Here is an 11,090-nt window from a genome sequence, read left to right as displayed (position 1 = left end):
GAAAGAAGATATGGACCTGGAGTTATCGGTGTTTACAGCTAGATGAACCCATTTTTAATGTCATTTCTGTTGTGAAGTCAAAGGAAATGCTTCAAAAATGTTTTACTGAAAAAGATCTGAAATTTGGGATTCTATTTGTAGTTAGCACCCTTTACTCTAAAACTCCTAAATAAAATTGAGCGGCAACCAATGATAGCCTACAGTTACTAATTAGCGGTGGGCATTTATGTATCGTTTAGCATTTATCGTGAAAAATGTCTTTTTGATTTATTGTTGTCTTGATAAACTTAAATTAATAATGTAAAAAAGAAAAATCTGGCAGTTTTATCGAAAATTTTATTTTTATTATTTTTTCCAGAAATATTGACAAATATCAGTCATTTCAGAAAATATTAAATGCAGTTACTGTGTGCAGTACAAATAACACTTCTTTAAGATCTTTAAAGCTGCAGTGTGTAACTTAATTTTTTTTCATATTTGTTGAAACTTTCAGTCTCGTGACAGTATAGTAAGAGACAGATCGTCGTACAAAAATAAATAAATAAATTTGAGCTCCTGTGCTCACAGTGCTAACTAAAAATGAATCAGAGCCAGGAGGTGGGTCTTACCACTGTCAATCACTATCTCATGTGGTGCTGCTCAGCCTCCCCTTTACTGTCTGCTACGCTGCAGCTAGCAAAGCCTGCTATGACCGCAAAGGTTATTTAGCATAAGTCACTAATGATGGCAGATAAGTGGTTTCTCTGCACATTTAGCAGCAAGTATATGAGTTTGATTGACAGCGATAAGACCCTCCTCCTGGCTCTGACTGGTTGTTTTTGGTCGGGAGCGGTGCATTTCTTCAGACTGCAATAGTAGCTCAGGGACAGGTGAAGATCAACCTTTTCACAGATTATCTGTCTCATATAATACTGTCACAATACAGTGACTGTTTTAGAAAATATGTAAATAAAATATTCTTCATAAAATTTACATGCAGCAGCTTGATGAAACCATTTCAAATAGGAATGATTTTCATGTTTGTGTCGCCGTGAACGATGAAATGGAATCACAGCCAGTTAGCTAAAAAAAAAAGTAATAAATTGTTTATCGTCATATTTATCATTATCATAATAGTACCAAAACATATCACGATAAAATTCTAAGTCCATATCGCCCACCCCTAGCAGATAGTGTGAACTCTAGTCTCAGTATATATACACCAAGCTTACATTTAAATATGGGCCTCATAAGGATAAAAAAATAGGCCACAGATGGGATTGTGAAGAGATTATATACTGTAATAGTTCCATATTATTTTCCCATCAATTTAACTGACTTTACGGACACCAACTGCATTTAGTCAGCTTTCCTTGGCTTGTTCTGTTTTCAAGTAAAACAAACAAACAAAAAAAAAGCTAAATTCAAACTTGAAACTTTTCATGTTGCTCAGCCAGCAACACGGCCGCGCTCTCACCACGATCCCACTATCTGCTTCCAAGAATAAAGCCAATCCCAGAAACTTATTCGCTTTGTGTCTGAGGCATGAAACTGCTACCAGGAGCTATTAAAAGCACATAAAAGAGACACATTGTTTCAAAGCATGGCAGATACTTCTCAGTGGCACACGCAGCCGAGAACGAGTTTATTTTAAGTAAACTCCCAGCGCGCCGTCCTGTTTAACAGCACAATTAAAACAACAGAGTACAGCTATTTCCCAAAATAAATGCCCCCTTTAAAAGAACTAATTATATTTTGTAAGCAGTTTGTCAGTGGCTCACTTCTCTGCTTATGGACTGTGAGCGACAGCACTAGTTTTTATGATAACGTATAAGCTTTTCTTCTTCTTGACACTTTTAAAAAAAAATCTTTTGTTGAGAATTTGTGTTCAGCCTCTCAAGTGTCACCCTAAGTTAAAGTTGTGCTCACAAGTTTACATACCTTGCCAGTAGTTTTTGTATTTTGATCATTTTAGGAGAATATGAATGATAATATGAAAAAAGAGAGAGAGAGAACTGAGTGTAATACAGACAGCTACGGGAGATCCTTCCTGCCCACAGCATCTACAACAACTCTAAGGAAAATGATGTAATACGAGTTTAAACTAAAATTCAATTAAGAAATAACAGATTTTGTATAGTTTCAGTTATTACTGAGACTTTAACATTTCAGTTAATTAATTACATAGATTTTAACTTTTAGCATTTTTTGCACAATTCATAGATTTTTTTATTCCCTAGCGGAACTTTTGTATTTGTGTGTTTCTGGTACACCTGCAATATCCGACGCACAAACGACAAAACTGTTCTCTTGGACAGAGGTGGGGGTTAATTTTTGTTTAAAAAAACGAAACGATTTGATGGGAAGCTGGAAAAGACTGCCCGACGTCAGTGTCCACATTTCTAAAACATTTGTTCAAAGAAGTTCCTGAAACACATGAGAGCTGATATAAAGCACACTGCTCCGATCTAATTGATGAATAACCTAAATAAAATATTAAAAATAATATTTATTAAAACAATTTAGCAGCAAAAAAGGTTTTTGAACTGAGAATGTTGCTAATTTTTGTCAATATTTGGTCTCTGATAAAAATGTGATTGATTCTGATTAATTAATTACAGACCTGCAATTATCTCGATTAAAAATTTTAGCCGAGTTCCACCGCTAGTTACACTTTCTGCTCAAAGACACGACAGTGAATTTGATGACGCAATGTTGTTGCTTGGCTACTGCAGTACACAGAAAAGAAAAAAAAAACTAAGTGTGTCTATAAGTACATATAAATATGCAAGTGTCACTGGTGCAGGTAAGAAAATAGTAATAAAAAAAACTATGGAATGAATATTGCTAAACACATAGTATGTAACTTAGGATTTTCAGGTTTTAGTGGAGGATTATTGGTGTTGAACCACCTAATATACATTACATCCCCATGAGGGGAATATGAAATAAAAATAGATGTAGTTTCTTCTCAGTCATATGTCAGTTTCTCTGTGGGAACCTGAACATGCAGCCTTCCTAATAAATATCTGTGCAGGTTTTATTTCTGCTCTCACACCCCGTTTGGCTTCACTCATGCAAAAATACTTATGGAAATCCAAATATATAATGTCCTCCTTTCATAGGACAAACACAACTTAGATAAAGAGACACATAGGAAGTTGTATTGCATCCTATATAAACAATACAACATTTGATGATAATAATAATAATAATATTGAAAGAAATTCTTGTGCTTGTTAAACAGCTTGATGTCACACTCGTCCTCACCTTCCGTTCACCAGCCCAGGTGATAAAACCGCGCTTCGTTTTCCTTTCGGCGTATTGAGTGCAGCCATCGATCGCCTCTGTTAACTCCTGCAGTAAACGCTGCGCTTCATCAGCGCCTGTCATCTCCCATCAGGCTGAAGCATTGCGCCCACTAAGCTTCGGACGACGTCGCCTTTTTTAAAGAGGAGGAGAACATTTTTGGTTTTTCTTTCTTTTTACAAACTTCTTCAAAGAATTTGTCGTTTTTATCTGTCCTTACGTTATTTATTAATAGCATGTTTACTCTCTGCACCCAATCTGCAGAGATGAGAGCTAAAAAAAAAAAAAAAAGAAAGATGAGGAAATTGGTGTAAGTCTTAGCATCACTTCTCCCTCCCCCCTGTCAGAGTTTGGCTCAGGTGTGAAAATGACTGCAGGTCGAATCATCCAACCAAATTTGCACAAGGTGTAAAACTGAATCCAGCTGTTTTCATCAAGCTGTGGGTGTTAACGCTCTTTGCCTACCGTGTCGCAGAGGTTAGTGTAATTTAGGACACATTTTTATCAGCTGCTTCAACACTTTCCGTCTTGTGCGTCTCCTTCCAGTTTTTGTGTCCACCAGTTATCCGTCTTGCAGCCTGCATGATGTTCTGAAACGCTGGAAATGCACATCTCTCGCTTCAGTTTCTGTCTGCTTTGATTAAATTTGCATGGGCCCAATATTTCCTACAGCCTCCTACCTGAAGCAGAGAGCAAGCAAATCAGAGCATTCCTTTCCTTTTAATCATCGGGAGTGAGGGACTCGCCTCGCTGACAGCCAGATTTCAAAGTGGAGTTTTGCTACATGTTTGGAAGAGAGTCTTCAGACGGCGTTTAAATAAAACAAAAACTCGCCCAGAACAAAAGCGCTGACCCAGTTTGTTGGTGAGAGGAGAGGCGAGAAGGATCCTCATCGAACTACACAACAACCTGAGCAGACCTAGCTGAACTCCTTTCACCTATGGAGGACTGATCCTGCCAAAAATTGGCAATAAATACAGAAATAAATAAATGCTTAGATAAAGTAATTATAATTGATGTGCAAAAATAAAAACATTCCCAGCTTATCACATTGTGATAGCTGTGGATTAATATTTGTTCATCATCTCTAACAGTACTCATTTAAAATTATCACTATTATTTAATATTACAAGTTATTTTCAGTCTTTTTGTTTTATTAATTGGTTCCCCTTTCATTTGTTTCTAATTTTTTTCATATTCTGTATTTATTTAATATTTTGTATTTACCGTTACGTTTTATTTCACTATTTTAATCTGTTTCTTATTTTGTATTAGTTTGCTTTCCCTAAAATTTCCTTCTGTATTAAATCACTTTTACTTTTTAATCATACACTAATTTATTTTCTCTAATATTTCCTTCCGTATCCACTGAGTAATGTCCTAAGTACTGTAAAAGTGAAAATGGTTTTTCAAAAGAATGAGGGTCATATTTTTTAGTTTGTTGAATTTTTAATTTTTTTGTAATTACATTTATTGTGTTCATAACTAAAACTAAAAATCATTCTCTTTTTAACAGAAATATTCCTTGCTATGGTTTATTCTTTTCAACCCGCTCTCTGGTAGCTCAGTATGCTGAGTCACACCCATAACCCAAACCTCTGGATCTCATACAACAAGAAGCAACCAGCTCCCATGACTAACAAACCTTTAAACTAAATCTGTTGAGATTTTTTTTTTTTCTGTGTGTGTTTTGTTAAAAATATCCTCCAGATTTAGTTTTTAGAGGCTCCAAAACGTCCAGCATACTGATCGTTGAAGCCCCCAGCTTTCCCCCCACGGACCCCTGCAGTCTGAGCAGCCGGAGGGAAGGCGGTCGCTGAAGAGGCTCAGAAATTTCAATCGCTCATCAGAAGTTTGGCGCTTCGGTTAAAATCGGCAGAGTTCCCAGTGTGGTGGAGGTAGAAGCATGTGGGCGGGGCTGGAAACGTTTCCCTATTTAAAAACAGAGCCAGAACGAAACCAGTGTCTTCTATTTTTAGCACATCACACCTTTTGTTGATGACACCTTGTTAACTCGGAACGTTTCGTCTTACTGAGCCGTTTATCCACTTATTTTTGGTCTTCTGTGTTTGTAATAAGAATCCAGGCATGTTTGAAATGGATTTTTAAAAGAAAAAAAAAACCCTCTCTCCATTTTTCTAAAAAAAAAAAAAAAAATATATATATATATATATATATATATATATATATATATATATATATATATATATATATACTCCAGTATTATATATGACTTGCAGTCTGTTTACGACTCTCTGCCTGCAGAGACGGCAGCATCTTCCGTTCACTTTGACAGTGCGGATTGAAAAGGTCAGCAGGAGCGGCTGAGCTTCTCCTCGGCTGATTGTTGCTAAACTGAAGATTGTTACCAGGCAGATCTGGCAGTTTCACACAGATTTAGTTTCTCACTTGCTCTTTTTTTGTCCCGTTTTTTACCCCCCCTCCTCCTTTTCTCCCCATGTAGCTGAGCTTTTCAGCATGTAACAGATTTGAGAGGTGTTTCATTACTCAGACACTTCTTCTCTCACTGTCTTCACTCACAGCACAGCGTTAAAGCTAAAGTAAAGATAAAAATTGTATTTTTTTTTACATATTTGTTAAAACTGCCACCATGTCGTGACAGGACAGTATGAGACGGATGATCTGTGAAAAGATTGAACTCCTCCACATCCTCCCTGTGCTGCTACTGACCTAAAAACAATCAATCAGAGTCAGGAGGCGGGTCTTAGCGCTGTCAATCATCCTCCTGGATGCTGTTCAACATTCCAATGGAGGAGAATCAACTTACCGTTCCAGGAAAACCGTTGATCCACCGTCATCTGTGGCTGAGCTAACTAGTATTAGAATTCATGGCAGGCTATGTTGTGGTGAATTGGCTGTAGTGAAGCAGACAGAAAGGGGTAGGGGGTGAGAACGAGAGTGATTGGAAGCGTTAAGACCCTCCCCTGGCTCTGATTGGTGGTTTCTGACTGCGTGGTGTATTTCTGCACTGCGAGAAGGAAGAGGCCTTTCATTTTTTTCATGATAATTTGTCTTATACTGTCACGACATAATGATCATTTTAGTAAATATGTGAAAAGTATTTCTTTTTAAATAAATTCTACTGCAGCTTTAAGGCATACCGCCCACTTAAAAACCCCACAGAAAATATTAATTTGAGAGAAAAGTACAACATAACCAGGAGGTTCATTTCTGAGTCCGTTTCAAGTCGAGTGAAGGTTCAGAGAACGAATGAGCAAATGCACAGTAAAGTGAGTTTCTCTGTACTCTTGTCAGCTCGGCGTGACAACGGCTGAGAAAAGTCTCCAGCGGTTTCGTCCCGAGAGAGAGAGAGAAAGAGAGAGAGAGCGCCCACCAACAGGAGTGAATTTGCACCACAACATGCACAAAACACCGTTTAAATATTAATCAAATCTGCCTGGCAACCAATCCCGAGGTCTCGGTGGAGACACACGTCAAGCTTCGAGAGAGAGAAAGAGAGAGAGAGGTCAACCGTTCAACTCAGATGTGAGGATTTTAGGAGAAGTAAAAAAAAAAAAATCAAGACGAAGGAAAGTTGGGAGACGACTTCAAAGGCGGACGGAGAGCTAGCGGATAATCTGCCCGTGCCCTCACCGCCGCTTCACCCACTTTGTACTCGGTCCTGCAGGGGGAAGTCCTCCTGTGATCGACGAGCACCTGCCGGGAGGAAGCAGGAGGAGAAGCTGATGTGTGAATGGACTGATATGTTTCCTGACCCACACTGCGGGGGAATCGCCTTTTAGATTCATAATGAGGCTCCAGCAGTCTGAGAGCGCCAAGGTAATTTTAGCACCGGAGGGGAAGAAGCTGGAAGGACGGGTACATAACATCCGGCCTGCTGGAAATGAGTTCCTCCTCAAAAGGAGACGTGGTCCAACTATCTTATGCGTTTATCAGAACGTATGTTACAAATTGTTTTTAATATGTTATATCATTTTTGTTTTGGAAATATCAAATTGAGTAATTATATGGTCAATAATAAAGCAGCTACTTTTCGCAATTGCAGCGTTTTGATTAAACAAGAAACAATTAAAATCACATAGGAATAAGTTTGTTTGCGTGATTAAAATCATTCCGTATCGTCATCCTCCTACCACTTCCTGTCTTCATCTGTTCAGCCACTAGCAACTTCCGGTTGTTGATCACATGGCTCGTTTGATGCAATAAATGTAACTTGTAAAAATTGCAAAATACTCTTAATTTCAATACAGCCGAAAACCCACTTCATCCTAGCGCAAAAACGTTTAAAAAAACAAAACAAAACAAAACATGTTTTGCCGATTTGTGCAAATTTAAGGTCGGTGGAAACAGCTACTGTGAAGTGAAAAGAAAACCATCAGCATCTTAAACATTTTTGGAACCCCAACACATTCTAGCTGCAAATCTTCTAGGTTACACCTGCATCTGCTGTTCTTTGTTAAAACTGACCTTTCATTTATTAGGTCCCTCACTGTTGAGACTTCCTAAAGATCTAAAAGCAGCTGAGAACGTAGTTTTGAAAAGACGAGTTTCAGTAGGTTTCTGTTTCATGTCTGATAGGTTTTGGATATCAGACTCAACAACTGGACCCACTGAGGGATCACAGACTACATCAGACCAACTAAAGCCAAGTGAACGTATCAAACTCTTGTGGAAAATCTGATGAGGACGACAGCTTGAAGGAGCAAATGTGACGATCTCAGGATGTGAAAATTCTGCTTATAACTCATCACCATTTATCTTCTGCATTCAGTTTTGTTGCCTTCATTCTTTATTTTTTTCCTCCTGCACACACTTTTGTCATAACATAAATTCAAATTACGTTGATTCCCAATTATCCCACTACTTTACTATCAACAGGTCCACACTGCAAAACCTGGCAGCACAAGAAGAACAAAAAGATTTGCTCTGGTGCTGCATCTGAGGGGAAAACCAACAAGATTGCTCAGTTCTGTGTTGTTCTGTTGTCTGCAAGAGAAAAGTAGAGGATTGTACATTCCTACTGCTTCTCCTACTTCCTACTGCTGTGGAGTCACTGAAATCTCAAACACAGATGCAGCGATCGCTCCTACAGGGTGAAATGGGGCTTTTTTTTTTTTTAAAGAGACATTTGCAAAAGAGGATTGAGTCTCTGCTAAGCTTCCACATCCTGGTGACTGACTTTTCAGTCTCTGGGCTTTTAAGCTCCAACCAAGCAGCAGCCTCACATTTCACCTGCCGTCTTCACTTAGAAAGTTATGCAGCTTTCAAACTATTCCAGATACATTTGAATCCTTATATAGTTGTAGCATTGATAATTAGCAGCAAAGCACTGGATCCCTTTCTCTTGTATACATCACCCATACATTTAAGATTTAGCACGTTATTTCAGTCATCATCGAAAAGCAGTTGCCTCTGGAGGGCAGGAACTTTGCTTATGTGACGTTACGTTGCAACATATGAAGACAATAATTTAATCTCTAACTAGTTTAAATAGAAGTTTTAACACCATTTCAAAAACCTTATGGATTTTATGCGATAGACGAAAACAAAGTAATGCTTAATGGTGAAGTGGAAGGAAAAGGAAACCTAATTTTCATTTCAACGTTTCCTTGGGGTAAAAAAGAAATAAAAAGAATCTGAAAGTTAGAAAGGAGTTCATATTGACCTGTGAGTCGATGCTTTGTTAGTGAGTCTCTGTCCGTCCAGAAACTCTGTCTGGCCCGCACATATCAACAACAAGGCAATTCAAAGTGCTTTACATCATAAAAACACAAACTCAACTCAACAATTGAAACGTTCCACATAACAGTTATGTACCACTTTGTGTTTGTCTGTTACACACAACCCTGATACATTAAAGCTTGTACTTATGAAGATTGTGAAGTCGTTCAGGGAATTTCATTTCTTCGTATTTATGCTTTTTGGAGATTAAAGAGCTAAACTATGCCAGTGAGATGAAAGCATTGAGATTCAAGGGGATGATTTTCTTCCTTGAGCTGTTAGTAAATGTACTCATCAACGCTGCGCCAACCGAACACAGGAACATGTACGTTATGTAACGGAGTAGAACCGATCCAGAAGTGACGGTAAAGCCGTCTGAATATCACCAGAGTTCGCTCGGGTGGAGAGCTCACGGGCTTTGGCGTTTTGTGAAGCGGCCTCCTACGTTTCTGTCGGGACTTAACATAAATCTTCCTTCTGCGACCGACAAGTGGAACTGATACCATCTAAGGTCTGCGAGGTCTGCCCCTCTGAAGGCAACAAGAAACAAAAAGCAGCGGAATCAGCTTGTCCATTTGCATTCTGGAGCCAAGCAGATGGAGCATCTGTCATCCATATTCATGAGGCCGCCGGCTGGCAGCCTTTCACCTTGACCCCTTGCTATGAGACTGTGACCTTAAGACTCAATGGAAGATAATATGCGACCTGTTTGAGTCGCTATGTTTGACCTTTTTTTCCTCCCATGGCTGGGAAAACCGTTCTAATCCTCATAACTCCAGCCTCCAGAGGGATGCCTCGAAACTCTTCAACACGTGTCAAGGAACCCTGAAATTCCCGTAGGCAAAACATGATGAATGGAGGAGGAGGAGATGTTGGGGGGAAATGTCACAAAGACACCTCTGTTTCTGACACAGATGGAAAGTCGTTGAGATATGGGACGTTAAAAAGGTGGGGGTGACTGATTATTTATGTAAATTTGCTCTAGAAAATCAAAGACAACCCCAGAAAAATGGAAATTATGCATTTGCCTTCATCAAGTAACCATGTTACCTTCAGTTGTTATAATTTAACGCCTTGACATTGGGCCTCTGTTTGCTAATTGCTGCTGGCTAGTTTGAAGGAGTGGTGGCGACTCTGTGATGTGGAAGCTGGGAAGCTTTCAAACTGCAAGTCAAGAGGAGCAGTGCCTCATTTTGCACAGCTGAATGGTTGCCATGGGAGAGTAAACAACGTCCTAAGCATGCATGAAAGAATCAAAGTATCACTCCAGGAATGTTTCTGATGAGGGAATAATATAATAACATGTTGTATAGTTCAAACAAATCAATACACAATACTCATAGGTGCCAACATTTTCTTGCGCAGCATTTCAGAATTTGTTATCGCCACCAACAGGCAAAGGCAGCAACAGCTAATTACACAATTAACCTTTACGTCGTTCCAGGAAAAGCCAAAAACAATCACGGTGAAAAATGATGTTGGAAACAGTTGCAGTTCATAATTCGAATGAACGTTTCTCTGAGGTCTCTCTGCCTTGTTTGCTCTGACGTGTGCAAAACGATTTCGCTCCCAGTGATGGGGTATTAATTCTGCCTCACAACACCAATGGAGGTAACCTTTACCTGAAACAGATGGGGGCACACTGCCACCCCATTTGATAGCAACACAGCAGCAATAAGATCTTTGACAGCATGGCTTCTTGGACCGAATCAGAGGTAATGCAGTGATGAAACGTCAACATTCGAGCAAAACAAAAAAGCCCTCCTCAGGTAGCTGACACTTTTTGCTACTTCCTCTGTCTCACAGGAAGTTGCACCAACAGTCAATTAATCGGCAACACTGCAAACATCATGGCGGCTTCAGTCCAGGAGGTAGCCTTAGAAACATTGCTGGGTTCTGTCAACTACAGGTAAAGTACTGACTACTTATAACTACTTTACAAAACCTACTTCAAAAAGTAGGTTAATGTTTTTATGATAAAGCATAACTTCTAACACGTATTATTATCCAAATGAATCATTTTAAGAAACACACCAGGAAGGTAAAGGATAAAGTTTGTTGGGAGAATCTGTCGACAGGATATCTGTCATTGCTAACAT

The sequence above is a fragment of the Poecilia reticulata genome, chromosome 5 (assembly GCF_904066995.2).
Source record: "Poecilia reticulata chromosome 5, P_reticulata-male-v2, whole genome shotgun sequence".
Classification (NCBI taxonomy): Eukaryota; Metazoa; Chordata; class Actinopteri; order Cyprinodontiformes; family Poeciliidae; genus Poecilia; species Poecilia reticulata.
This window is presented reverse-complemented; position numbering follows the sequence as displayed.